The following is a 27,365-nucleotide window of genomic DNA, read 5'->3' as shown; positions in this document are numbered from 1 at the left end:
ATGTTCAGTAAGGCACATATAATGAAAGTAAATGTGTCCAATACAAAAAAACATTAAATACACACTGTTTTAAGTTTAGCCACAATACTTAAACATAATGTGCTAACATAGCTCTAGTGTGAATAAAATAGCTTACTAACCTAGTATGTAAAGTTATCCAGTATTCCAACTTTGTTGTCATGACGACATAACGCTGGTAAGCCCTGTAGGCCTAAATGCCCATAACTTCCACACAATGTAAAAGATATTAAAAAGAGAGTTGACACGACATTGAGTTTCTCTCTTTTTTATTTTTTTTTGGCTTTTGTTTTTTAACATGCCATCGTGTTTTCCTGTCCATGATCAGATGTACGGAGAATATGTGATGGAAAATGTGTGTCCATACTGCGGTGCATTCTGACAAGTGATTTCGATCTTACCATGGTGTTTGCCGCAAAAGCCCATCTCATATCTGCTTCACGAGTGCTGTTGAACTTAGGCTGGACCGGAACAGCTGACATGTCCGTAACTGGCTTTTGAATTCACTGCTGTAATGCATTGTCACACATAAGGCAATGCAGTGATTGGATGGACGCGTTCCTTCTCATGAATATGAATTTCCACTGAAGGTGATGAGCAGGCGTTTTTAAATTTATTCTCTATGGGAGCGGAGCAGAAGGATTGTTGGACTTCCAGCAAGAATGAATCTGATCAGGAAAAAACCTGTAATCAGCAGCTCCAGATAATCAGAATTATAATAACACACTTTTAAGAGTACTCGACCCTTTTAAATATTTTTGCACAAGACTAGCTCTGACACAGTGCCATCATTATAGTCTTTATTCCAAAGTCAACCAATGCAAAACCTCTCCCATTTTTTCAAAAAGCCACAACGTAAATAGGCCAATCTGTTTACCTACTAAACATTTGTCATTTTACAACTTTACGCTGTGTTTGCCTAATTAGAGCAGCAGGAAGAGCAGTAAAAGCCTTTGTTCTGAAAACTTCACTCAAAGATAGTGTGTGACATTTGGACACTTTGATCTTAGATCCAATGCTCAGTAAGTTTAAATGCACTTAAAAAGTTTGATTTCAGTCAGAATAAAACAATAATTTCCCCAGTCTTTTTAAAATGGCATGCAAACACTTTAGTCTGAGTGAAATTGCTCCAGTTCCATTTTTGCACAGTCGATTTACTGACCTAGATAATATGATTGTTGCTCAGCTTCATCCAGCATGTTATACGCATATATTTTACAGGGATAGTTAATTTAAATATGAAAATTCTCTCATCACTTACTCACCCACATGCCATCTAAGCTGTGTATGACTTTCTTTCTTCTGCAGAATACAAACAAAGGTTTTTAGAAGAATATGTCTGCTCTGTAGGTCATTTCAGTGCAAGTGAATGGTGGCCAGACCTTTTAAGCTCCAAAAAGCAGATTAAGGCAACATTAAAGTAATCCATTAGACTCAGTAGTTTAATCTCTCCTCTGTGTTGTTATAACCCCATTAGGCTTTCTTTCTTTTTCTTAACAAAACGAAACTGTGAAAAACCTTTGTGGTCAGTGATGTCACTTCTCAATATAATTTTTTTTACTTAATAAATTATGTAAAAATATAATTTAGAAGTCTAATAAATAATTCCATGAGACTCATTATTGTTATGAATGTATACGATGCATTCGATGAGGTTTGGTGAGAAACAAACCAAAATCTATTTTATTATAAAGTGAAACTGTTGACCGACCATTGCTCTCCTCTGCGTGTTCATGAGACTGCACGAGAGCAGTATTTGTTGCAAAATGGGGCGTTCAAGTGAAAACTCGTTTTGTTTATCTAAAAACAGGCCCACCACAGCGATATTAACAACAGAACACAACACAGCTGCACACAAACCAGAGAACAGAACTTACTAAATATGTCTGATGAGATGAGTTTGTAGTCGGAGAATATGCATTTCTATGCCCAGCCTTATAGCCTTACAGAGGAGGCTGATGGCAGCTAGTCACACTGCGTCTTAACCTGACGGCAAATGACACACAATAAAAGGTATATTTAATATGTTAATCAGGGTTTTTGTCCCAAGCAGCCATGATGAGCAGGGCTCTAGACAAAAAAAAATTACTTAGGAGCCATTGGCTCCTAAACAGAAATATTAAGCCAAATGGCTGTTTTTAGCCGCCAAATCACAGAATTGCTCGATATAGATTGCTGTTCAGAAACAAGATAGAAAGCCGAAGAAAAGACAGCTGATAAGAAGATTATCAGAGGTTTAATAAATAGAATATATTTATAAACAGCCCCCCCACCTATGTGGGGAAAATAAAAAAAATGTCACTCTGTCAAAAAGGATGCCGACCCCTGCAATAGACAAACAGATCACATAAAATAGGTGGTCAAAATGTTATAGACTAAAATCAAAATTAGTTCAATGTCAATTTCCGTCAAGCTGTATGTGCATGTTTGAAAGTTTTCCTGGCTCTGCTCTTTGCAAATGTTTACCAGCACATTAAATATTCCATGCTCCATCTCAACTTAACAAGGGTTTACGTGTGTGGTCTGTGTGTGTGTGTTGGTTTAAGTCAGTACAAGAACAGATTTGTCTGAGCGGCTGTATGGCAATCTTCGCCTGTGCGAGTACAGTTTATAAATGCGAGATTGTACAGCGACAGGGCAATGTGTTTACCCAGAAACCACAGTAACGAAGAGGCTGGAGCAACACGCTGGAAAACTTCAGAGCTGCCCTCAGGCAAGGGCCCTGTTTAAAGTCTGGCAGATCACACAGCCTCGTTCAGCTCCACATCCTTTACAAACATGTGGCTGCAATTGAGTGGAACAGCCCCTCCCTCCAGCCAGCCATCCCACCAGCCCCATGTAAACATCCCAACATCCAGCTCACTACATCACGGTCTGATTGAACTATGGCTCTGATCAACATCTCAACTAAAATCTAATCAAAATTAAAGCCCTTATGTACCTAAGATAATCCCAGCACACTGGCTCCAAGGGCGATCATGCATGCATGGAGTTCTGCATGTAAACACAGCTATCATATGTCAGTGGGTCATTAATGTAGAGTAGAATCGGTGGAGGTGGGCTGCAGGGGGATCTGGTCTCTGACAGACCAATCAAGCGCCAATAATTATGAGACAGGAAACCCATTGATTGCATAGGTCTGTCTCTGTCTAATCTCTGGGCTTTGGTAATCAGGGTTGCTGCATGCTCTCTCTCCCTTCAAAAATACAGTCAAAGGCAGGGGAGGTAAAGAAAAATTGCAGCAGTCAGATTCAGAGACTAATGCAGTTGGCTATGCAGTGAGACTCTGAAAATGAGGTGACCCTCCGGCAACTGAGAGCAGAGCATTCCAATCACTTACCAGCAGTTTAATTTAAAAAAGCATTCAGCTATGCTTGGGAAGGCTTTTGGGAAATACAACAGTCCCCCGATTCACTAAAGAATAAAGTATAATTTTTTAAAGCACACAGATGAAATGAAAAAGTTGGATGGAACAGAAGATAAATTCACTCTTAAAGAAGAGGAAATAAAGTACATCTCGCAGATTTATCAGCATCATACCAGGGTCAGCACAAAACAAGTAAAGCTCTTACCTCACAGGGTAGCACGTGTGGCAAAACATAATGATCTGGGGTACCACAGTATGTCTAATCAGCCTCATGAGGATCAGCATTGAGAGACTTCTCTCTGGAGTGGTATCACTGGGCAAAAGCCACAAACTCACTAAAAAACCTACAAAGAAAACGAGAAAACTATGATTATATTATCTGGTGGGAAACAAATTTGAGAAAAATATTGCATTTATGAGATCATCACTATCAAGTGCCCACTACTGCATTAAAAAAAGAACATCAGAAAAAAGAAATAGCAAAAATCTGCAAACTTTATGATACACTTTATGTGTTTCTGCAAATCTCCAAAAACTGTTTTTGAGAGTTCCTTCTTTTGAACTTACTGAAGTTTAGGGTTTAGACAACACTAATGTGGCATAAGTAGAGTGAGTTAAGCCCATTTCAATAGGGTTTGAGTAGATTCAACTGTTATTGTGAGACCATGTTATCATGACAATTTATAACTTCTACTGTAAGATGACATCTGGTTATCAAATACAAAACCTAACTTGCATTTAACCAGTGAGAGGTCTGTCCACTATTTACCATGTACCTTCAGAGCCTGTACATGAATCTAAGAACAGACATAAAGAGAAATAGAAGTGAGGTGTTTTGCCAGCACACCTGATTAAAGAGATAAACTGCAATACACGACCTCTTCTGGAAGTAGGAGGAAGGTTCTTTATTAGCGTCACAACTAAAACAAATTGCTATTACCATAGTACAAAAATAAATTAGCCCATCAGGAATGAAAAATGCAATTCATATAACTTTCTTTGACTTGTGCAACACTGATATAAATTCAGCAACAAAAAGTTCTAATCTAGTACCACGTGAACTAGCATTATCTGGTTGTATCCCAAATTTAAGAGAGCTGAGCCCCTGTTTTTCCATTGTAAAAGTTTAGCTGAAAATAATAAATAATTTAAAGAGGTGAATTGTCAGGGTCTTGGGTTGTTTTCATGATTTAAGATAAGTTGCAAGTGGACACTTTCAGTGTGTCACTATTAAACTGCTGCCAAATTGTGGTTTTGCAAGAAATAGGCCAAATTTTTGTATCTGAAGTATTATGTGAAATGTTGTCAAAGTATTAAAATTAATGTTGATGACAAAGCTTTGTACGTTACATTTAAACTACTAAGAAAGTGAAAACAAAATGCCATGCTGCCAACCAAAACAGTAAAATTATTTTCATGATTACATTTCAGATGTAAGTGAGGTTGGATGTATTATCACTTGAATGTTGAGTTGAGAAAGAAATTGTCAGAAAAAAAACAAAAACAAAAAACAAAGTACTTCTCACGTGTTTCAAAAAGGTTGATGGCAAAACATTGCTAAATGTAGACACCTTCCAAAAGATGCAAAAAACTGACACTAAATAACACTGCAGCACTGTTTGCCAATGCAGAGTGAGTACTAAGTTAGCCGATATGATGCCAAAGGAAGAGAGGTGAAATCAGCCTTTTACATAGGAGATCCTATTTTTTTTACCGAAAGAGCCTTTCTCCCGGTATTAAAATGAACAGCAACTTTGACCATGTTTACATGTAATTAAGAAAACAGTTTATTCCAGGGTTTTTTTTTCTTCGGAAAGCGGCATTCTGAAATGTCATGTTAACAAAAATGAAAGTTCTCTCATAATTTGCTCACCCTCATGCCATCCTAGATGTGTATGACTTTCTTTCTTCTACAGAACTAAAAATTATGATTTTTAGAAGACTATTTCAGCTCTGTAGGTCCATACAATGCAAGTGAGTGGATGCCAAAATTTTGACGCTCCAAAAAGCACATAATAAAAGTAATCCATATGACTCCAGTATTTTAATCCATATTTTCCGAAGTGATATGATAGGTGTGGGTGAGAAAAAGATCAATATTTAAGAACTTTTTTGCTTGAAATATTTCTCCCTGCCCAGTAGTTCTTAATATGCATTAAGAATGCAAATCACCAAAAACACGAAGAAGAAGAGGGTGAAAATGAATTGTTTCTCACATACACTTATCATATCACTTCTGAATATACTGATTTAACCTCTGGAGTAGTCTGGATTACTTTTATGCTGATTTATGTGATTTTTGGAGCTTCAGAATGTTGGCACCCATTCACTTGCATTGTATTGACCAAAAGAGCTGAGAAATTCTTCTAGAAATCTTCATTTGAGTTCAGCATATGAAAGAAAGTTATACACATCTGGGATGGCATGAAGGTGAGTAAATGATGAGAGAATTTTCATTTTTGGGTGAACTATTCCTTTAAGCTATTAAGAGAAAGTGGTTTAACACACCTAGATTTCTCCCAAAGAACACGGCTTATTGTGGTCATGTAAACGCATAAGCAGCAATCTAATCGGTTTCTAACAGTGTTCGAACCATAAAAAGACTGGATAACAAACATCATAGGATGGAGCCCAAAAACAAATCAACACAGCAGAAAGAATTCAACATTTTTGGAAGTACAGTGGGAAAATCACATAAACTATACCCATTTATACACACTAATGTAAAATACCGACTGCCATTCATGTTCGTGCACATGCACTCATACATTGGAGGAATCTCAGAGTTTTATGGAAGAGGGAAACCCCATTATTGTAGCGCAATTCCGCTGCAGGTCGCGACAAACTGAAGGAAACAAACATAGCAACAACTCTGGAATATCTGGAAATAAAGGGAAGAAACAGAGAGTAAAATAGCTAAGCTAATATCTAATCTCTTCCTCAGATCCCATGTTTGATATTTACAGAAGCGGCATGGAAAAATTATGTTGCCGCGGAGAAAGCTGCTCACTGACCGAACAGCATTTACACGGGAGTAAAGAGAAAACTGTGAACACAGCTCATGAAACCCATACACCGATTTTGAGCCTTAAACAGCTTTCTGGTGTCCATGTAAATGTAGTCTGTGTGTCGATTAGTGCCCCATGCAGGTCAGAAATGCTCCTCAGACAGAGAGTCACCAAGCCTGAGACATTCAGATCCACACAGGTACCAGGAGTTGACCCTACTGCCCTCACTAAAAAAAAAAAAAAAAAAAAAAATAAGGGGATTACAACCCATTTCCCTGGATTTCCCAAGTCCTGGAATGTTGATTTCTCCCCAGATGCCTATAGTTGAGAATTTGTGGAGCACTTTCTTTTATAAGCCCCATCACAAATCTACTTCTAGTAAGGAAAGTAACTTGCTGTTTTCAATCAGAGTGGACTGTGCATGCACAAACAGATCTTCACAACAAACACTAGACTGGAAACATCAGTCTAATGCACAGCATGATTTTTGACATTGTTTTCTGAGTGCAGAGAGATATAGAGAGCGAGAACCCCATAGATGAAAGATGGGGGACAGCTGTAGGAAGTGAAAATCAAACATTTGAAGATTCCATCACAACTTCTAATCCCAGAGGGTTTAGTAAAACCAACAGAAAAGTATGAGGGTGTGTAAAAAGCAATTGGGGCTCTGAGGGGAAACTAATACGATCAAAGCGAATGATCAGCCATAGCTAATTGAAATTAAAGCCCATGAAATGAGAAGATTAATGTGGTTCACTGAGGCGCTGGGTATGGGAACACAGATGCCTTGAGGGAGAGCTCAACTGTGCTCACAGCCTTCAAAGAGCTACAAAGCACCCACTCTTTCTTTTTACATTGTGGTTGTGATATCCATTAATGTTTGTGATACTTTATAAGAGAGGAAGCTAGGAGAGAATATTCAGTCACGATTTAGCTTTGAGGAGTTCAGGATCTTCAGTTTTGTGAGACGACATTAAAATTGTTTACTGTCAAAATCAAAGGCTTAACCTGTTCAAAATCACCACTCCATGAGAATACAGCAAAATTTTGTTTGAAATTATCAAATGTTAATACCAAGCCTGACTGTAAACTCTTTGCCAACAGGGAGTTTTATGTGAGTTTAACAACCATATGTCTCATTTAGTTCCCAGTTGTGCCAGAACACCAAGGTAAATCGGTCCATAAAGAGGTGTGACTGGACAAAGCCTGAAGATGAAAGGCATAATAAATAATTAACCCTGAGCTCACAATAGTTGAATGATGATGAACAATATCACCATGTAACACATCTGTTCATATTCACCATTTAGGAACTCTTACTCATTTCCTCTACAAAGCAGAGACCTATTATGGAGGAAGTCATTGAATTATAACCAGCCATTGACCATTCATTTGGGTTACGGCACTGAAAGAGAAAACACAATATGTAGGCTATTAGCTCAGGGTGCTGTTTAAGACATTCAACTCTAGGCTTTTATACTCAAATCTGCTCACCAAATTTAGTCAAATGCAAATTTTAAATAACATTACATAATGAAAAATTGAGAAGCTAAATTAGAGATAATAAAAAGCAGGTTTCTTTACTACTTTACAATTTAAGTTAACTGGGGTGAAATAATCCAACTTTAATCTGACTGAGATAAAGTCTCCATATTTGTTTTCTACTCTCATTCCAGTTCTACAAGCGTTCGACCTCTATAAATACATTATTTACACCCTGCTTCTTTAAAGGGATAGTTCACCCAAAAATGAAAATTCTCTCATTTACACACCTTCATGATATCCCAGCTGTGTAGGACTTTCTTTCTTCACCAGAACACATTTGAAGAAAAATAGACAAATACGTTAGCTCAGTAGGTCCTTAAAATGCAAGTGAATGGAGATTTCTCTTTTCAAGCTCCAAAAATCACAGACAGTCAGCATAAACTTCATCCACACGACACCAGCTGTTAATGTCTTCTAAAGCGACACAATCACTTTAAATATTGAAGTACTTTTTTAAACTCTAATTCATGCTTTTGGTGAGCAGCGGTACGCATGTGTGACATAATCACATTGGCATTTGAAACACGCGAGAACTGACGCAAGTGCGTCACAGCCGGAAGAGCAGCGCTGTTTACAATTGAGTGGGAGGAACGCTGTACAGTATCTTGGTTGGTTTTGGTTTAGATCTGTATTTATCTGTTTCTCTACTCACAATGGTGCACTTGTGTGCTCATCCTGGATGTCTCAACCGAGTGGAGTATCCATGGCAACGCAAATACATGACACAAGACCGCTTGGACTCCACCCTCTCGTGAAGCGTTGGACTATAGTTAAAAAGTACTTAAATATTCATCTTTTTTCGCACCAAAAGTGATCGTGTCATTTTAGAAGACAATATAACATAATATAACATCATATCGATGATGTTTATGCTGACTGTCTGTGATTTTTGGAGTTTCAAAAGAGAAATCTCCATTCACTTGCATTTTAAGGACCTACTGAACCAAGATATTTTTCTGTTTTTTCTTCAAATGTGTTCTGGTGAAGAAAGAAAGTCATACACAGCTGGGATATCATGAGGGTGAGTAAATAATGAGAGAATTTTCATTTTTGGGTGAACTATCCTTTTAACTGTGGTGGCTGGACTTGCTGAAGGGCTCAGTGCTAATTAATGCTTTTTATGGAGGGTTTTGTTCAGGTTCAGCAATGCTATGAGCACACGCAAAGTTCAGGCAGGGAGAGTTTGTGGAAATGCACTATTTCATAGTTGAGTGGGTCTGTGTCAAAGCCAAACACACATCTCAGATCTGACAAACTGTACTGCAAATAAAGTATGCAGACAGAAGCCATCCAGTTAACAGTCAATGCAGTGTGTTCCGAAGTATGAAGAAATCGTTCAATTTGCGAAGATCTTTCTAAAATAAAAGTCAAAAACAATGAACATATGAAGCAATGGAAAAACAACGAATTCACACATAATCACAACATTATAAAAAGAAGAGCAAGTATAAGAAAAGAAAAAAGAGAGACCAAGATGCCGCACTGGCAACATAGTGGCAAGCGCTATTAAGCCAACACACTTCTTATTATGTCAATACCTGTATGACGCTTGTATAATGAAGTAGCAATAGATGCATATGGAGGAGCTAAACATTGGGAGATCTTGATACTGCCAATAATGAAAGTGTGTGTAGCCTACTTTGCACGCTCTGCTAACTGAAACCAACTCTCCTCTATTGTTCAATGTGCTCACAACTGCACCCTCCAACAAAACGCTCCTGAAAGACATGGCATTTCCTATCCAGAGAGAGATAAAGAGAATGACATGGAAAAAAGTATTACATAGAGCTTTATATCAACATGAGGGTATTCTGCTTTGTAAAGGCTTAAGGGGTGATTTACATGTGGATTTCAAACACAGAAAATCTTAGACAGTAATTAGTAAAAGCACATGCCAAAACATTATTTGAAACGCTTATGCTCTTTACAAATGCAGCAACTACACATTTTTCAAAAATGAAATTGGGTCTCTTAGACTATGATCTTTCCATTGAAAGATTGGTTCGACTCAACTATGCTCAGTTTCATTAAAAATGGAGTGAGACAATCAAAAACGTTTAAGCCATTTTTCTCCACTTCAGTGTTGGCATAGCTTCCATGTTTTGGCTTTGTAGGGCAGTTGTAATTAATTAAAACTGAACTGACGAACTCAACCAACTGCATGGAAGATGGGCTAGATTTTTTGTGTTATTCCAACCTAAGCAATTCTGCTTCTCAGCATCCTCTGCCCTTTCTCTGGGATTCTTAAAAGAATCATTCTTCACTTGCCAGCAGCATTACAGGCCATTTGCAACCTTGCCATTCATTAAGGTTTAAAGATAACATTTAGTGAGAAAAGATTCACCAAGCTGGGATGTGTGCTCCACCCTTCCCTTAAGTAAAAAGGGAAATAAACAGGCACACTGTTACCGAAGAGAGTGATAAAAATCTCCCCAGACTTAATTTCAGCTGCCATTCAAGGCTGTGAAACTACCCTCCTCTGGCTTTTCACTACCGCATCTTATTACAACAAAATACAACTGAACACCCTCCTATGAAGGTACTGCATTCAAACACAATATTTAGCAGTCAACAAGTTGCAATACATTTAGAGCTTTCAAAATTAATGCGTTAATGCATTTGATTAATTAAAAATGTTTATTGTGTTAATTTTTCTTAATCACAATTAACACATATACTGATTTGACATTTCATTCAGCTCCGTGTGAGTTGAACACTGTTTGGAATAGGCGGAACTTTTGCGATGTCTCCGGGGACATTACATTGACATACACATCATAAACACACACACCAGTGATTACGTGTCAATGATCAAGTGATAAAGAAAGGTTCTATTAACCGTATTTAAATTTAAACAAACCCAGATGGGACTTGTGAAAAGCTGCATTCACATGACTCACTGGAGTGAAGCTTCAGTGTTTTCCTGGTGCAGTGTTGAGTTTCCGTCTTACACCAGACAATTCAGATAAAGTATCATTAGATGGATAGTGCCAGCATCAAAAGCAGAAGATGACGTTCTCTGCAAGCGCTTTTCATGTGGAGTTCAGACCGATGATAATCATGTGAATGCGTCTTCATGATTGCTGTAGCAAAGTGGATAGCCACGATTAATATTGGGGAGGATCTCTCATCCTCCCCAATATTAATCGTGGCTATACACAGTTTAAGAGATTTAATGCCCATTGCAATAAAAACTTAACCTAGTTTTTTTCAATTAGTCAACCTCCCATTTTGGAAAACCTTTAAATGTTATTTGAATTGGTGCTTTTATTGTTGTCACGGTACCAAAATTTCAGTAGTCGGTACAGATACCAGTGAAATTTCACGGTGCTCGATAACAGTTTCGAAACAACAGAAATAATGTGCTAATATGATAAGGTGCTATTGGACAATAAATAAATTACAAGATATGCATGTTTCCTTCAAGTGTTTCTAACACTTGTTTGTTTTTAAGCAGGGCCCAACTGAAATCCATTTTATTTTTTCCCCAAATCCTTTAAAAAATATATATATATATAAATATATATATATTATATTATATATATATATATATATATATATATATATATATATATACTTATCCAGAATTCCATGTTTTAAAGTTTCATTATCAAAATGGTGTCCAATCAAACATGTTTCCTTAAACTTTTAAAAACTCTTAACAAGGAAAAAATAAAACAATTACTTATCAACATACCATTGCATTTTTAACAAACTTTTATTCAGAACAAAAGCACTCTTGCTTGTGATATATTGCTTAATTTTTATTATTATTACAATCATTATTTATTATTATTTCACTGCAGAAATAATAATAATAATTATTATTATTTCTACAGCAAGGATTACATTTACTATACAGTTATAATATATTTCTTTTGTCATTTCTTCAATTTCAGACGTTTAGCTTTTATAATGAATCGTGGTTTTATTTTGACGTGTATTTTTGACGGAAGTTTAACTTCTCCAGATAAACAGTTCGCTACATGGCCCAGTGTGATCGTTAAAGTGCAAATGCTGTGATTTAATTATATAAAAATAATGCTTCAGAATGGATTAGTGCTCTGCTCTGTCATCTATCATACAATGCAATTGATTCTCATAGTCTGTGGAGTTTCCAGTGTATGAGCCGTCTGCTTCACACATTCATTTAAAGCTCATGCAGCTCATACAGACTAAGATTGCAGCATTTCGCAGTTTAATAATCACACTAGGACATATCACGATTTTAATTTGATTAGTTGTGCATTTCAGTGTAAAAGGAGCAACAGAGGACACGCTCAAATAAGCATGTGAGCATTTGAAAGCAGTCGTGTGTCAGTAAGACCCGGATTGAGTCAGTGCTCGGTACTACTGGTACTGTAGAATTACTGGTATCGTTACATCTTTTTTTATTTCAGTATTAACTTGGTACCAAAGTACCGGTACTTTTGACAACACTAGGGACTTTTTTAGTGCATTTAAGTCTTTTTGTTGTGGAACATTTTGTTTTCCATATTGCTTCCTTTTCTAAGAAGGAACTAAAGGCATTTTGACAGGAAAAGAACTAGATATTAGGGCTGGGTGACAGGCGACACTCAATTGACAGACGATGATCAACAATATCTGGAAATGGCAAAACCATGGATCTGGGAAGTCGCCAAATATATTAAACAGTGACCAGGGTGTGAAACTAGCACCCGCCAAATGCAACAAGGCTGAATCTAGTCCGCAAGCTCCTTGCCAAATGTATTTCATGCACGGGTAATTGTGCTCATCTACCCGCAGCAGGCATGCGACCTGTAAGACATCTCGGAGTGACACATGACAAGAAATGCTATCAAGTCATTTCAAGTCAACCCATTTTTATTTGTATACTGCTTTTCACAACACAAATCATTTCAAAGCAGCTTTACAGGAAATCATGCATTAACAAAATTGAAACTAATATCTATAAAATCTTAGAGTGATCATTGTGTAGTTTGATTAAATATGATTGTAAATAGTGTATACAAATTTTATAATTAAATAATAATTGTATTTAGATCCCCAGTGAGCAAGCTGAAGGTGACTGTGGCAAGGGACACAAAACTCCATAAGATGTTGGTTAATGGAGAAAAATAACCTTGGGAGAAACCAGGCTCACTGTGGGGGCCAGTTCCCCTCTGGCTAAACAACATGAATATAATGCCAATATTAGTTATTTGTGTGCAGTGCAGGTCATGGTTTAAAATGTGTAAATTAAGTAAGCGTTAAGGTCCGGTGTTGTAAAAAAAAATAAAATAAATAAATATATATATATATTATATATACACCCACAGTTGTGCTCAAAAGTTTGCATACCCTGGCAAAAATTGTGAAATTTTGGCATTGATTTTGAAAATATGACTGATCATGCAAAAAAATTCTTTTATTTAAGGATAGTGATCATATAAAGCCATTTATCATCACATAGTTGTTTGGCTCCTTTTTATATCATAATGATAACAGAAATCACCCAAATGGCCCTGATCAAAAGTTTACATACCCTTGAATGTTTGGCCTTGTTACAGACACACAAGGTGACACACACAGGTTTAAACGGCAATTAAAGGTTCATTTCCAACACCTGTGGCTTTTTAAATTGCAATTAGTGTCTGTGTATAAATAGTCAATGAGTTTGTTAGTTCTCACGTGGATGCACTGAGCAGGCTAGATACTGAGCCATGGGGAGCAGAAAAGAACTGTCAAAAGACCTGTGTAACAAGGTAATGGAACTTTATAAAGATGGAAAAGGATATAAAAAGATATCCAAAGCCTTGAAAATGCCAGTCAGTACTGTTCAATCACTTATTAAGAAGTGGAAAATTCTGGGATTTCTTAATACCAAGCCAAGGTCAGGTAGACCAAGAAAGATTTCAGCCACAACTGCCAGAAGAATTGTTCAGGATACAAAGAAAACCCCACAGGTAACCTTAGGAGTGATACAGGCTGCTCTGGAAAAAGACGGTGTGGTAGTTTCAAGGAGCACAATATGATGATACTTGAACAAAAATGAGCTGCATGGTAGAGTTGCCAGAAAGAAGCCTTTACTGCACCAATGCCACAAAAAAGCCTGGTTACAATATGCCCGACAACACCTTGACACGCCTCACAGCTTCTGGCACACTGTAATTTGGAGTGACGAGACCAAAATAGAGCTTTATGGTCACAACCATAAGCACTATGTTTGGAGAGGGGTCAACAAGGCCTATAGTGAAAAGAATACCATCCCCACTGTGAAGCATGGTGGTGGCTCACTGATGTTTTGGGGGTGTGTGAGCTCTAAAGGCACAGGGAATCTTGTGAAAATTGATGGCAAGATGAATGCAGCATGTTATCAGAAAATACTGGCAGACAATTTGCATTCTTCCGCACGAAAGCTGCGCATGGGACGCTCTTGGACTTTCCAGCAAGACAATGATCCTAAGCACAAGGCCAAGTTGACCCTCCAGTGGTTACAGCAGAAAAAGGTGAAGGTTCTGGAGTGGCCATCACAGTCTCCTGACCTTAATATCATCGAGCCACTCTGGTGAGATCTCAAACGTGTGGTTCATGCAAGACGACCAAAGACTTTGCATGACCAGGAGGCATTTTGCCAAGACGAATAGGCAGCTATACCACCTGCAAGAATTTGGGGCCTCATAGACAAATATTACAAAAGACTGCACGCTGTCATTGATGCTAAAGGGGGCAATACACAGTATTAAGAACTAAGGGTATGCAGACTTTTGAACAGGGGTCATTTCATTTTTTTCTTTGTTGCCACGTTTTGTTTTATGATTGTGCCATTCTGTTATAACCTACAGTTGAATATGAATCCCATAAGAAATAAAAGAAATGTGTTTTGCCTGCTCACTCATGTTTTCTTTAAAAATGGTACACATATTACCAATTCTCCAAGGGTATGCAAACTTTTGAGCACAACTGTATATATTTTTATGAACTTTAAGATTAATGACTAATGTCTTTGAAGTCCATCCCGGAACTGCATAAGTTTACATAGATGCATTGACATCTGTTAGTTGGCTGATGAAGGCTTTTGTTGGCAATTAAATGATAGTCTATGTATTCCATTTCAAGACTGTCAATAGACAAAGGTGATGCAGGCAGAGATCAGTGAGATGCATCGCAGTTCAACCGACAGGTCATTTCGGTGAGGTTCGGTGGGGTCCATCCTAAATCCAAGGTTCAGTCAGTGGCATATGAAGTATCCGATGTCTTATAATTGGTCACAATTAGTCACAAAGACGCGCTTGAAGAAACACACTTTATTATATTTTTAAGAACAGACAAATTAAAATCTGTCAATGCTTGTGTCTGATTTGCTGTTTGTTCAGAGGCATGCAGCATGACCCTGTCTCGTGGAACAAGCGCATGCAAAGAGTTTTCACTCTTTTTTCTCTGTTTTATTCATCTGAAAACTGTTTGCAAGAATAATGTTATCTATGAGAAAGCTACAAATGATCTCCAATCATCTCGGGAGGTGCTGTGAGTTTAGTTTGCTTTATTTCCACAGACCTGTTCGCAGTTAAGAAAGCATATATATTTTTTTGTATTAAAGAAACAATAGAAAGTGATTAAATCATAAATAATACAAGATACATTCACCTTGAACCTAAAATTGAGTTCTATTTTATTTTCTTTAAGCAGCATTAACTGTATTACCAAAACGCAATACAAACACAAATTCGATAAGAACACACATTTGGCAGCATTATTTTTGGGAACACTAGGGAATTTATTAGGCTTATTTATTATGATGATTATTATCATCTTTACATTTATAATTGTCTTTAGTTCTTAATCTGTAGGCTATTAGTGATTTTCCACCTGTTGTCATTGACGGATGCTTGCGTGATGGCAAATGGGGCCGTTGTTTGGATTTGGGGAGGTGGTTTAATAAGATTTTTGGATCACTTCGTTATTTTATTATTTATTTTTTTCGTTTGAAGTGCAATTTGAATTTAGAAATGTCTTTTGTTTTTCATGTTTCAATGAATTTATTTTTTAAAGCAAAACCAATAAACTAATAATATTCACCGACCCTCGGCAGGGGGGTTGACGATATAATCGTATATCACGATATTTTTAAGGCAATTATCGATCAAATATTTTTTACATATCGCCCAGCACTAGATATAGAGTCAAATTTAAGTACTTTAGAAATCTATGATTAGTCACAATTAATAATGAAAAATCCTGTGATTAATCGCTATTAAATATTTTAATTGACTGACAGCACTACTACAAATACAACATAGCACTGCAAACTTACTTGAAAACAACAGATACTGAGTCTTAAGCAAATCAGAGCACATTGTGATTAAGATTACAAGTGACTTTGCACAAAAGAACGCCCTAGTTGGAGTGATATTGCTTTCTCCTCTGATACAGCTAGAGCACACAGGGGCCGAAACCTGACTCTCTTTCTCTCTCCCCTTGTTCTTTTTCTCCCTCTCCTCCCCCCTTTCCAAAAAGAGGCACTTCCCGGGCCAGACGAAGGCCCACAGGCTGAAAAATAAAGAGCGAGTCATACACGGAGGGAGTGGGCCACCATTTCTCCTTTAAAAACAGCCATAACGATATATAAATAAAGAAATCCTAGCTCTTAGGAAGAAAATTAGATTTGGTTCTCTCTACCCCTCCCACTCCTGGTCTTCTATTTTAGTTACAAACAGAGCACAGGCCTTTTTCTGGCCCGTGGCTGCAGGAGCAACTCAAATCACTGAAGGGTCCATTTGCTTCAAGACAGAGGTGGGAGGGGTGGTGGTGGAGTTGTCTTTGTTGTCAAGCCCACACCTTGCACTTAAAAACATGCAAGTATATATATATAATAATAATAATCCTGGAAATGGGTGCCAAAGAGTTGTGAGAATAAACAGGCATACTTTCATGGGACAAATCTATCTGACACAGATTGTGAAGGTGAATTCCTGTGTCAAGGGCAAGGCTGACCTTATAAACATGCTTCAGGGCAAACAGTCCTGATTATATGTCTAAGTTTATACAATCTAGGCTATGCATTGAATGATCACATGCATTTAATTAATGTAATTATACAACAACAAAAATAGTTCTTATCCAACACTAACTGTGTCAAGAAAACAAAAAGACGAGCCATTGTTTAGGCTTATTATTAGTCCCTCTCTAAACTCCTAGTAAATTCCTTAAATTTTTTATACCTTTATTCAGACAACACTGGATTTAAAGGAAACTATACTATACACATATCAGAAGAGGGTATAGTGAATGCAAGTTTAGTTGCTTTGCTCCATGAACAATATGTGATCCCCACAATGATTGGCTTGTAGGTGTCACACAATGTTAGGCTACATGAGAATGCATGTGGTGGTTTGAACAATGCATGCAATAGGAATGTCCACAGTTCAATACAGGAGGCATGGATAGAGACATTCCATGTAAAGATGGTCTTTTCAGCCTAGCTTTGCCCTCAATTAGCATTATTCACACTTGCCAACACGTTATTTCAAATCTCTTAACAATGCAATCTTTTCTTCCACAAGGTCTGTTCACCACAATCAACTAGTAGTTTCTAGAAAAGACCTCTAGGTAATAAGAAGCTGAAAGTGCCTTGTGTGAAAGACTATTCATATTTATGACACTGAGAGTGGGAAAATAAACTCAAGGCATTAGGTCTATTTGTGTTTCCGAACACTGCCACTAAAAAAAGAGAGGGCTTCTCAGAAGAACCAGGAAGAAAGCACAGCCCTCTCTTGGGTTTTCTGTTTTTAATTTGGAGCTTTCCTTTCGTTTTCCCCTTCTCAAATCTGAAAGACCAATACCACGGAAAATTAAGATATATGGACAGAGCTGCCATTCTCCTTGTAGGAGATTTATCCTTGTCTCTGTGTTTAATGGCCCTGGGGACTAATCAGGAGTCTGTTCATTCTCTCTGGGTGTTGTGGAGGGTCAGGACCACAAAAAAAAAAAAAAAAAAAAAAAAAAAAAATTATACCCACACCTCATTCTAAACATTCATCAAAAACAACGTGTAAGAAACATTAGTAGCATGAAAGTGCGAGACATACACATCATAGATCAAAAGACCATTAGTCACTGATCACTCATAGCAAACATGTGCTGTAATTTCAAAAGGGAAGCTGTCTGAATTGTGGTAACATTTTTCCAAGCAGACTCATATAATATAGGCCTATTTTAAAATACTCTTATCTTAATTAGCATGAATACGTTTGAAATTGGTTGCCATTTTCAATTGTGTTCATACAATCCTCATTATGCCAAAACATTATATAATTCTAATTTCTTTGTAAAAATAATCCAGGTGTCACAAAATGATGCTTAAGCAAACTATTACACAAAGTTAGTTGTAACAAAGGAAACAGCCAGCCTATAGCAAAACGTCAACAAATTTATCAATTTACTTGTAACATGTAAAATGAATGTGTTGTAAAATTGTGATACTAATAAGTGCCAGAACAAATATTGTATTTTATATTGTATTAATGTACACTCACAGCCTTTATGTAAACAACTCAACATTCAGATGGGCAAACTAAATGTTAATGCCAAGACAACACACCTCTCTAATCAAAGCCTTAATGAACCCGTTTTTAATTGGGTTCAGTTTTCTAATACTACTGATAAAGGCCACTGCAATCTACATAACACCAACCAGGTAGTCAACATGATTTTACACGTTGCATGTCGAGACTTGTGACAAAAGAACACAAACACAGATGTTTTCAAAGCAACACAACATAAAAACACAATAAACAATACAGGGCAATACAGAAGAAAATAAATACGTTGGCTGGTTATGGCTGTAGTAGAATATGGTAATACAACATGACAGAGCTTTATGGGCTGGAAAACATATATATATATATAAGGGTGATGTGGTCAGAGGATGAGCTGAAGGGCCCAATACTGGTGCTAGCTGTTTATTTGTCAGCAATGCACGCAACATAACATGAATATGCATTTACAACCTGTTGTAGAGTAGGAATTCGTTATTATTGCATACGTTGCATTTTTGTCTTGTTTGTTTAAAGCGACCATTTGTTGCAAAACGAAACCACTGCAAGAGAAAAAACTTCCCCCCCCACTTTACTACCGGAAAGAAAATCCTCACGCAAATATCCGGAATTCCCACTCACCTATTGATGAAGCAGCCACTAAAACAACTCCAAATCTTTGAAATTGGGACTTGTTTGACTCGTGACGGAGGTCTTAAAAGCGTGAAGTACAGACACCTTCTCTGATGGGGTTTTAGATTATTTGATTAATCCTGCTTTCGTTGAGGTTTTTCTTCGGTTTTGAGGTCTCTTTCCTTCTTTTCTCTCTAGTAATGCCTCTGTGTAAGGAAACATTCCTCTCTTGAGCGTAACGCGATCAGCCCTGATTCACTCCTCCAATCACGTCAGTGCGCTGATTCACTCCTCCAATCACGGCAACGCGCTGCTTCAGCCATCCAATCACAATCTTGAACGCGAGAGTTCAATTCGCCGACCCACGCGGTGAAAAACAAGCTACAGAGACGCGATGGAGAGGAGAGGATAGATAAATGGGAGGTGGGGGTCACCTAAAAATTAGAGCCGTTGGTGCCATCTGGTGTCCATCTGAAGAAAGAGCTATAGTAATTTTTCACTTACAAGGGACAGTTCACCCAAAAATGAACATTCTCGTAATTTAATCACCCTCATGCCATCCCATATGTGTATGACTTTCTTTCTTCCTCTGAACACAATGAAGATTTTTAGAAGAATATCTCAGCCTGTAGGTCCATACAATGCTTTAAATCTCCACTTTCACTTTTACATCTGAAAGTCATATGTGGTGCCTGTTTAGTTTCACTTTCACATCTGAAAGTGGGGATTTAGAGTAAAAAAGTACTTAAATCTGTTTCTCATCCACACCTATTACATCACTTCTGAAGATATGGATTGAACCACTGGAGTCTTATGGATTACATTTATCTTTCCTTTATTTCATTTTTGGAGCTACAAAAGTCAACATTCACTTGCATTGTATGGGCCTACAGAGCTGAGATATTTGTCTTAAAACATTTGTTTGAGTTTCTCTGTTTCTTCTGTTGAAGAAAGATAGTCATACACATCTGGGATGTCATGAAGGTGAGTAAATGATAAGAACATTTACATTTTTGTGTGAACTATCCCTTTAAGTTTTGAGTGAAGGCTAACCCACAAGTGCTTAATAAATACTAATCAAATTAAATGACACATATTAAAGGATGTCGTTTTTTATATTAGTATTTTAATATTTATATTTGTAATTGTACATATGAATGCTAAAGGTCATCAGGGGACTTGCAGAACTACTTAATCTTTCCAAACCACTAACTGCTATCACATGTTTGGAAGATCTGGTTGTGTGAATATTGCCAGAATATTCTACATGTATGCAATATTAATTTGGAGAAACTAGGCAAAACAAACTGAAAAGGAAAATTACACTTATGCTCACTACACTGGCGTGCAAAGCCTGTAACTATACATGTAAAAATTTAGTTATGACTGAAATCAGGTCTGTTTGACCAGGGGTTTTTGAACTGGTGACAGGAGACCCCCAGTCCAATGGGGCCTCAAGGGGGTGCTTGGGGGTCCACAGAAAATTGTAGAAAAACATTCAAAATGTTCATCTTTCCTTTTTATTGTAACGTATATACTGTATGCTCATAAATTGGTATGAACATACAGTATACATTACAGTCATACTGTGCATATTGTATCTCTCTGGGAATTTTTTAATTGCCACTGTTCTTTGCTTGCTCACTCGTTATAAGACCCTATTTCCCGTAAAGCAGTTTTGAAACAATAATTACTACTAATAACTATTTATTAAACTATTTTAATAATAATAACCATTTTTCCATGTCAGTTTTGGCTTCAGTATAATAACAAATAAAAGCCAATTACTTAATTTAGGAAACAGCATGTTATCTTAATATCATAATAAGAATCACATGATGCCATGCGAGGTTCGGAAGTAGGAACGGCAAGCTCTGCGCACTTTGCTAGTTTTAACACTATTAATGTCATAAACCGGTGAGATTCGATACATTCTGACTCTTAACTGTTCTAGGAGGACAATATGTCAAAGAATTCAAAATCCTCGAGCTCTGGAGACATTAAAAGACACTTATGTGCCCAAGCTGACACCCCCGTGGAGGCCCCGAGCCCTGGAGTCGATTTGGTCGGAGAAATGAGGGAAATTCAGAGAGAAATGTTGAACATGTCGGCAATGCTGATGAAGGTCGTTGCTGACTTGGAGGATCTTGATGTAATACGTCGATCGATCACTGCCATGGAGATGAAATTCACTGAGGTAGTTACAAGAGTGGGGTATGTCAAGAAACGGATCAATTATCTGGAGTCTTCGGAGAGGGAATTATCTGCTAATCCACTAGCGACCAAGGTGGATTTGGAACGTGTCTGGGAGAAGTTGGAGGACATGGTGAACCGTAGCCGGTGGAATAACGTCCGTATTGTTGGAATTCCTGAGGCCGAAGATGGTCAGGATATGGTGAAATTCCAGGACAGGCTCTTTCCGAGTCTGCTTAACATAACAGACCATAAGCTGGAAATCGAGTGAGCTCACAGGGTTCTGGCTCAGCGATCCACTGAGGGAGACAGGCCCTGATCAATTCTGGCCAAATTTCTGAGATCATCCGATAAAGATCTCGTGTTACATGACACGAGGAGTAAAGGAAGGCTTTCTTGGAAGAACCACAGCATTTTCTTGTTCCCAGACTTTGCGAATTCGACAAGAGAGAAACGTGATGGATTCGAGGAATGCAAGAAACTCTTATATCAACAGAAGGTCGCTTTTGCACTGATGTTCCTGGCCAAATTGAGAATAGATGCTAAGGATGGCCGTAAAACATTCACATGGCCCTTAGCAAGCGATGTCCTTCATAAAGTCAATGGACTAAGTTATTTTGTGGTACTCACGTTGCAGCCGAGTGGACGACTCACTGAACATTCACTTGACTGTCCAAAGAACTGAGTGCCTTTTTTGTTTCTTTTTGTGCTGAGTTTTGAGTTTTGAGGTTGTTTTGTGGAGCATTTCTTGCAAGTCATTGGAGAGATTAGGTCATTTGTTGCACTCATGTAGCAGCCGAATGGGCTGGCTCACTGAACATTCCTTTGACATTATAGATTATCTTTTGTTGTGTAATTCTGTCTCACAAAATTTGTATAGAAACACTGGACTTGAGCAATCTAACGTCAAAGTTGTCACGGGGGCTCTCGTAGGCGTACATGGACTGTTTGAGTTTAGAGGGATGGACGCCAGTTGGTGCTGTCGTGCACGGGGTTAATGCGCATGTTTTTCTTTTTTTTTTTTGGTTCGGGGGAAGTTTGGGGTTTGATTGTTGCACTAATGTTGGAATGTGGTCTTTATAATTTGTTTTTGACACACAATCTATTTTTTCTTATATGTCAAAATGTCAAATGTTAATATGAGTGGATTGTCTCTCTCCACATGGAATGTGAATGGGTTGGGGCACCCCATAAAAAGAAGGAAGATCATTTCTCTTCTTAAGCGTAAGAAATACGATATAGTGTTTCTTCAAGAAATGCATATTTCCCCTCTGGAAGCTGAAAAATTTGGGAATATATGGGGTGGACATGTTTTCTTTAGTGCTGGCTCAAGTAAGAGCAGGGGAGTCATTACACTGATAAGTAGGCATCTACAATTCAAATGTCTCAAACAGATTAAAGATAAATTAGGAAGATTCATTATTGTTTTAGCAAAAATCCAGGGGCAGAGTCTTATTTTGCCTAATATTTATACACCTAATGTTGATGATCAGGGCTTTTTTATAGATCTTGAAGGGATGTTGCATGCCGCTGGCACCCCTCATGATATAATATTGGGAGATTTTAATCTTTTGATGGACTCAGTCCTTGATCATAGACAGCAACATTGACGCTTCACAGGATGTGTAAAAATCTTGGTCTTACAGATGTTTGGAGACTTTTGAACCCATCTGGTAGGGACTATAATTTTTTTTCATCAGTCCATAAGATTTATTCTAGAATAGATTTTTTTTATATCTAAGTCCCTCATTTCATCTGTTGCTGATTGCTCAGTTGGAAACATTTTAATCTCAGATCACGCCCTGGTGAGTTTAGAGGTGTTGCCACATATGGAGAAACGGAAATCATATAGTTGCCATTTTGCCTTTTGCTAAATCCTGAATTCCAACAAATGTTAAAGGCTGAAATCAATGTTTATATGGAGAGACCAACTGGTCCTCAGTATCCTCTGTTGGCGTGGCTTGGGAGGCACTTAAGGCGGTTCTTAGGGGCCAGATCATACAGTATGCCTCATTCACCAAAAAATCCAGAGCACGAGAACTCGTGGAGTTGGAAGAGAATATTAAAAGTGCCGAGGCAGAGCTGAAGCACCGAATGTCGTCTGATGGCTACAGAGAATTGACCCGATTTAAATGTAGATATAATACTATTTTGTCACGGAAGGTGGAGTTTTGGCTGTTCGGGGCAAGACAGTCATGCTTTCAGTTGGGGGACAAGGCAGGAAAACTTCTGGCTAGATATATAAAACAGAGAGAGTCTTTTTCTACCATTCCCTCAGTGAAATCTGCTGGTGGTGAAATATTTACCTCAGCCATTGATATTAATAATGCTTTTTAAGAATTCTATCTTGATCTCTATAGTTCCACGTCTTCATCTACTGATGAGGATATTAGAAACTTTGTGGAACCATTAGAACTTCCTAAACTGATGGCCGAGCAAAAAAAAGTCTCTTGATTCTGAGATAACCTTGGAAGAGCTTGGTGAGGTAATTAAGGCCTTACCTACAGGCAAGGCTCCAGGGCCAGATGGCTTTGCCGCTGAGTTTTTTAGATCTTGTTACAGAATTGGCTCCAATTTTGCTAGAAGTTTATATGGAATCATTAAAGAATGGAAAGCTTCCGCCAATCATGATGCAAGCCTGGATCAGACTGATTCTTAAAAAGGACAAAGATCCAAGTGAGTGTAAAAGTTACCGTCCAATTTCCCTGATCCAGCTAGACATTAAAATATTGTCAAAAATTTTGGCTAACCGATTAAGTAAAGTTATGACATCTCTTATACATATAGATCAGGTGGGGTTTATTCAGGGCCGTAGCTCTTCTGATAACATCAGACATCTCATCAATATCATGTGGTCAGTGGCGAATGATCAGACTCCAGTCGCTGCCATCTCACTTGATGCCGAAAAGGCGTTTGATATGGTAGAATGGGATAATCTTTTTAAGATTTTGGAAATGTACGGGTTCGGGAATACTTTTATTGGTTGGATTAAGTTACTTTATAGACACCCGGTAGCGGCGGTACAAACGAATAGATTCATTTCAGATTATTTTACTCTGGATAGGGGCACCTGGCAGTGTTGCCCTCTTTCCCCATTATTGTTCTGTCTTGCCCTGGAACCATTAGCGGCCAAGATAAGAAAGGAGGATGGTTTTTCAGGGGTGGTGGCGGGAGGTGTGGCACATAAGCTTTTGCTTTACGCAGATGATATTTTATTATTCGTCTCTGACCCTACTAGATCTATGCCTTGCCTCCACAGAATTATTCATTCCTTTTCTAAGTTCTCGGGATACAGAGTTAATTGGTCTAAATCCGAAGCTTTGTCTCTGACAGCGTACTGCCCAGTAACAGCTTTTCAGCCGGGTGCCTTCCAGTGGCCCAAACTGGGCATTAAGTATTTGGGTATTTTATTCCTTGCAAATATGTGTGATTTAGTTAGAGTTAATTTTGACCCTTTAATAAAAAGGTTTTCGAGTGATGTGGGCAGGTGGGCTTCATTACATTTATCTATGATTGGGAAGGTTAATGTTATTAAAATGAATTGTATTCCAAAATTCAACTACCTGCTACAGTCTCTCCCTATAGATGTGCCCCTCTCTTATTTCAAGCAATTTGATAGCATAGCAAAGTCCTTCATTTGGAATGGTAAACGTCCCAGATTACATTTCAGTAAGTTGCATAGGCCAAGTGACAAAAGTGGACTAGGCCTACCTAAGATTTTGTTTTATTATTATGCATTCGGTCTCAGACATTTGGCTCATTGGTCGCTTCCACCTGAGAGAGCCCCTCCCTGGTTTTGTATTGAGCAGGAAGTTCTTGCCCCTATATCGCCATTGCAAAGCCTTTCAGTCAAACTAATTTTCAAACTAATCCGTTATCTCGCATTTGCACTCGGTATGGACAAAAGTGTCCAGAGTGTTTAATTCAGACATTTGTTTAAATGTTGCCTCGAGCATATGGCTGAACCCAAAATTATGTATTAATAAGTCCCCTTTCTGCTGGTCAGAGTGGATTGTGAGGGAGGTTAATACACTCAGTGACCTATATGAGAGTGGAGTGTTGAGATCCTTGGTTCAACATTTTGGGATTCCCAAATCTCAGTTCTTTAGGTATTTACAGCTGCGCCTCCTGCTCTTTACTATTTTTGGGAGTAGCATACACCCCCACAAAGTGGCAGATACTCTGGGAGTGGTGATTACTGCTTTTGGAAAAGGTCATGAGGCATCAGTGTATTACTCCCTGCAAATTCAAAGTCTGGGGGACAGAGCTTCAACTTCTCTCAAGAGATTATGGGAGAAAGATTTAAACTTGGTATTGGAGGAGGGAGTGCGGGCTAGGATTCTAAAAAAGTACAAGTCTGCATCTAGAGATGCAAGGTTGCGCCTTATGTAGTTCAAGATTTTACATCTGTTGGACCCCCTCTAGATTGAATAGGCTTGATCTTAAAGACACACCCACCTGCTGGCGATGCCAGTCAGAAGATGGAGACACAACCCATGTTTTTTGGTGGTGCGTTAAGATCCAAGAATTTTGATTGAAAGTTCAGAGTTTTGTGTGTGACGTATTGGGCACTCAAATTTAATTTTGCCCCAGACTCTGTATTTTAGGCAATGGGGCGGTCATCAGTATAGGGAATAAACTCATTAAAAAATTGGGTCCTAATCAGTGTCATGATCGCCAGACAAATTGTTTTAAGGGGATGGAAGTCAGCTGGAGCACCCCCATTTTAGGAGTGGTGCATGGAGATGGGGAGGGTGGCGGCTTTCGAGGAAGTATCATCTAGAAGACTGGGGAACTTAGATTCGTTTGTTGGGAAATGGGGCAACTATGTGCCGTTCTTGGAGGGCTCTCGGGGAGGAGCAGTGGTGAGAGAGGTATAGTTATAATATATATATATATATATATATATATATTTATATATACGTATATATACACACTACCGGTCAAAAGTTTTGAAACACTTGACTAAAATGTTTCTCATGATCTTAAAAATCTTTTGATCTGAAGGTGTATGCTTAAATGTTTGAAATTATTTTTGTATATAAAAATATAATTGTGCCACCATATTAATTTATTTCATTATAAATCTAAAATTTAATTAAAAAAAAAATGTTTTTGAAATTGATGACTTGGACCAAATAATAAAGAAAAGCAGGCAATAAGTGCCCAGCATATAGATGGAAACTCCTTCAATACTGTTTAAAAAGTATCCCAGGGTGATACCTCAAGAAGTTGGTTGAGAAAATGTCAAGAGTACATGTCTGCAAATTCTAGGCAAAGGGTGAGTACTTTGAAGATGCTAAAATATAACACAGTTTTGATTTGTTTTGGATTTTGTTCAGTCACAACATAATTCCCATAGTTCCATTTATGTTATTCCATAGTTTTAATGACTTAATTATTGTAAAATGTGAAAAAAAATAAAATTATAATAAAGAATGAGTTTTTCAAAACTTTTGACTGGTAGTGTGTATACTGTATATATATATATATATATATATATATATATATATATATATATATATATATATTATATATTTATATATATATTTGTGTATATACTCATGTGTGACCACAGGAATGTTTGTTGGAGGTCAAGGTGGGGATGGGGATTGGGAGGGGGAGAGGTAGTGGTTGGGGTTAAATGTTGATTCTCTGTATATATGTTTTGCTTTTCTTTGTTTACTGTATGAATCAATAAAACATTTTTATCACAAAATATCATGTCTAATGTTTTTCTCAAATAGTATGAATGGGTCAGTGTACAAAATAAATTATACTGTAGCTGCCTTTATATTTTAGGAAAGGGGGGCCTCGCAAAGGGAACTTAATATTTGGGGGTCCTTGTTTGGCATTAAAAAGTCTGAAATCCCCTGTGTTAGACTATCGTCTGACATGTGACAGGCATGAAAATTGCAGTAGGGTGATATAGTGCACAAGTTAGATGGACTACTTTATGGTACATTTGAGGTGTTTTTTGTCATTTTCAAAGCTCGACCACCTTCCTCATTCTCTTTCACTGTTTGAAAAAGAGATCAGAACATCCTGCTAAACGTCTCCTTTTGTGTTTCATAAAAGAAATGACATCAAATAGGCTTGGAATAA

General features: G+C 37.7%; 1 protein-coding gene across 1 annotated transcript in view; it reads right to left on the bottom strand.

Moving 5' to 3' along the window:
* The window catches only part of LOC127427265 (bone morphogenetic protein receptor type-1A-like), a 65,332-nt gene extending 46,046 nt beyond the window's left edge, over positions 1-19,286 (bottom strand). Inside the window, exons 1-2 of the mRNA XM_051674755.1 lie at positions 19,077-19,286; positions 3,591-3,729 (exon numbers count right to left, since the gene is read on the bottom strand). The gene's annotated coding sequence lies outside the window, so the exon portion shown is untranslated. The remainder of the gene's footprint in view (positions 1-3,590; positions 3,730-19,076) is intronic.
* Positions 19,287-27,365: the final 8,079 nt, after the last annotated feature.

The sequence above is a fragment of the Myxocyprinus asiaticus genome, chromosome 36, assembly GCF_019703515.2.
Source record: "Myxocyprinus asiaticus isolate MX2 ecotype Aquarium Trade chromosome 36, UBuf_Myxa_2, whole genome shotgun sequence".
In the NCBI taxonomy this organism is placed as follows: domain Eukaryota; kingdom Metazoa; phylum Chordata; class Actinopteri; order Cypriniformes; family Catostomidae; genus Myxocyprinus; species Myxocyprinus asiaticus.
The sequence above is the reverse complement of the archived record's forward strand: the minus strand, read 5'-3'. Positions and strand labels throughout refer to the sequence as shown.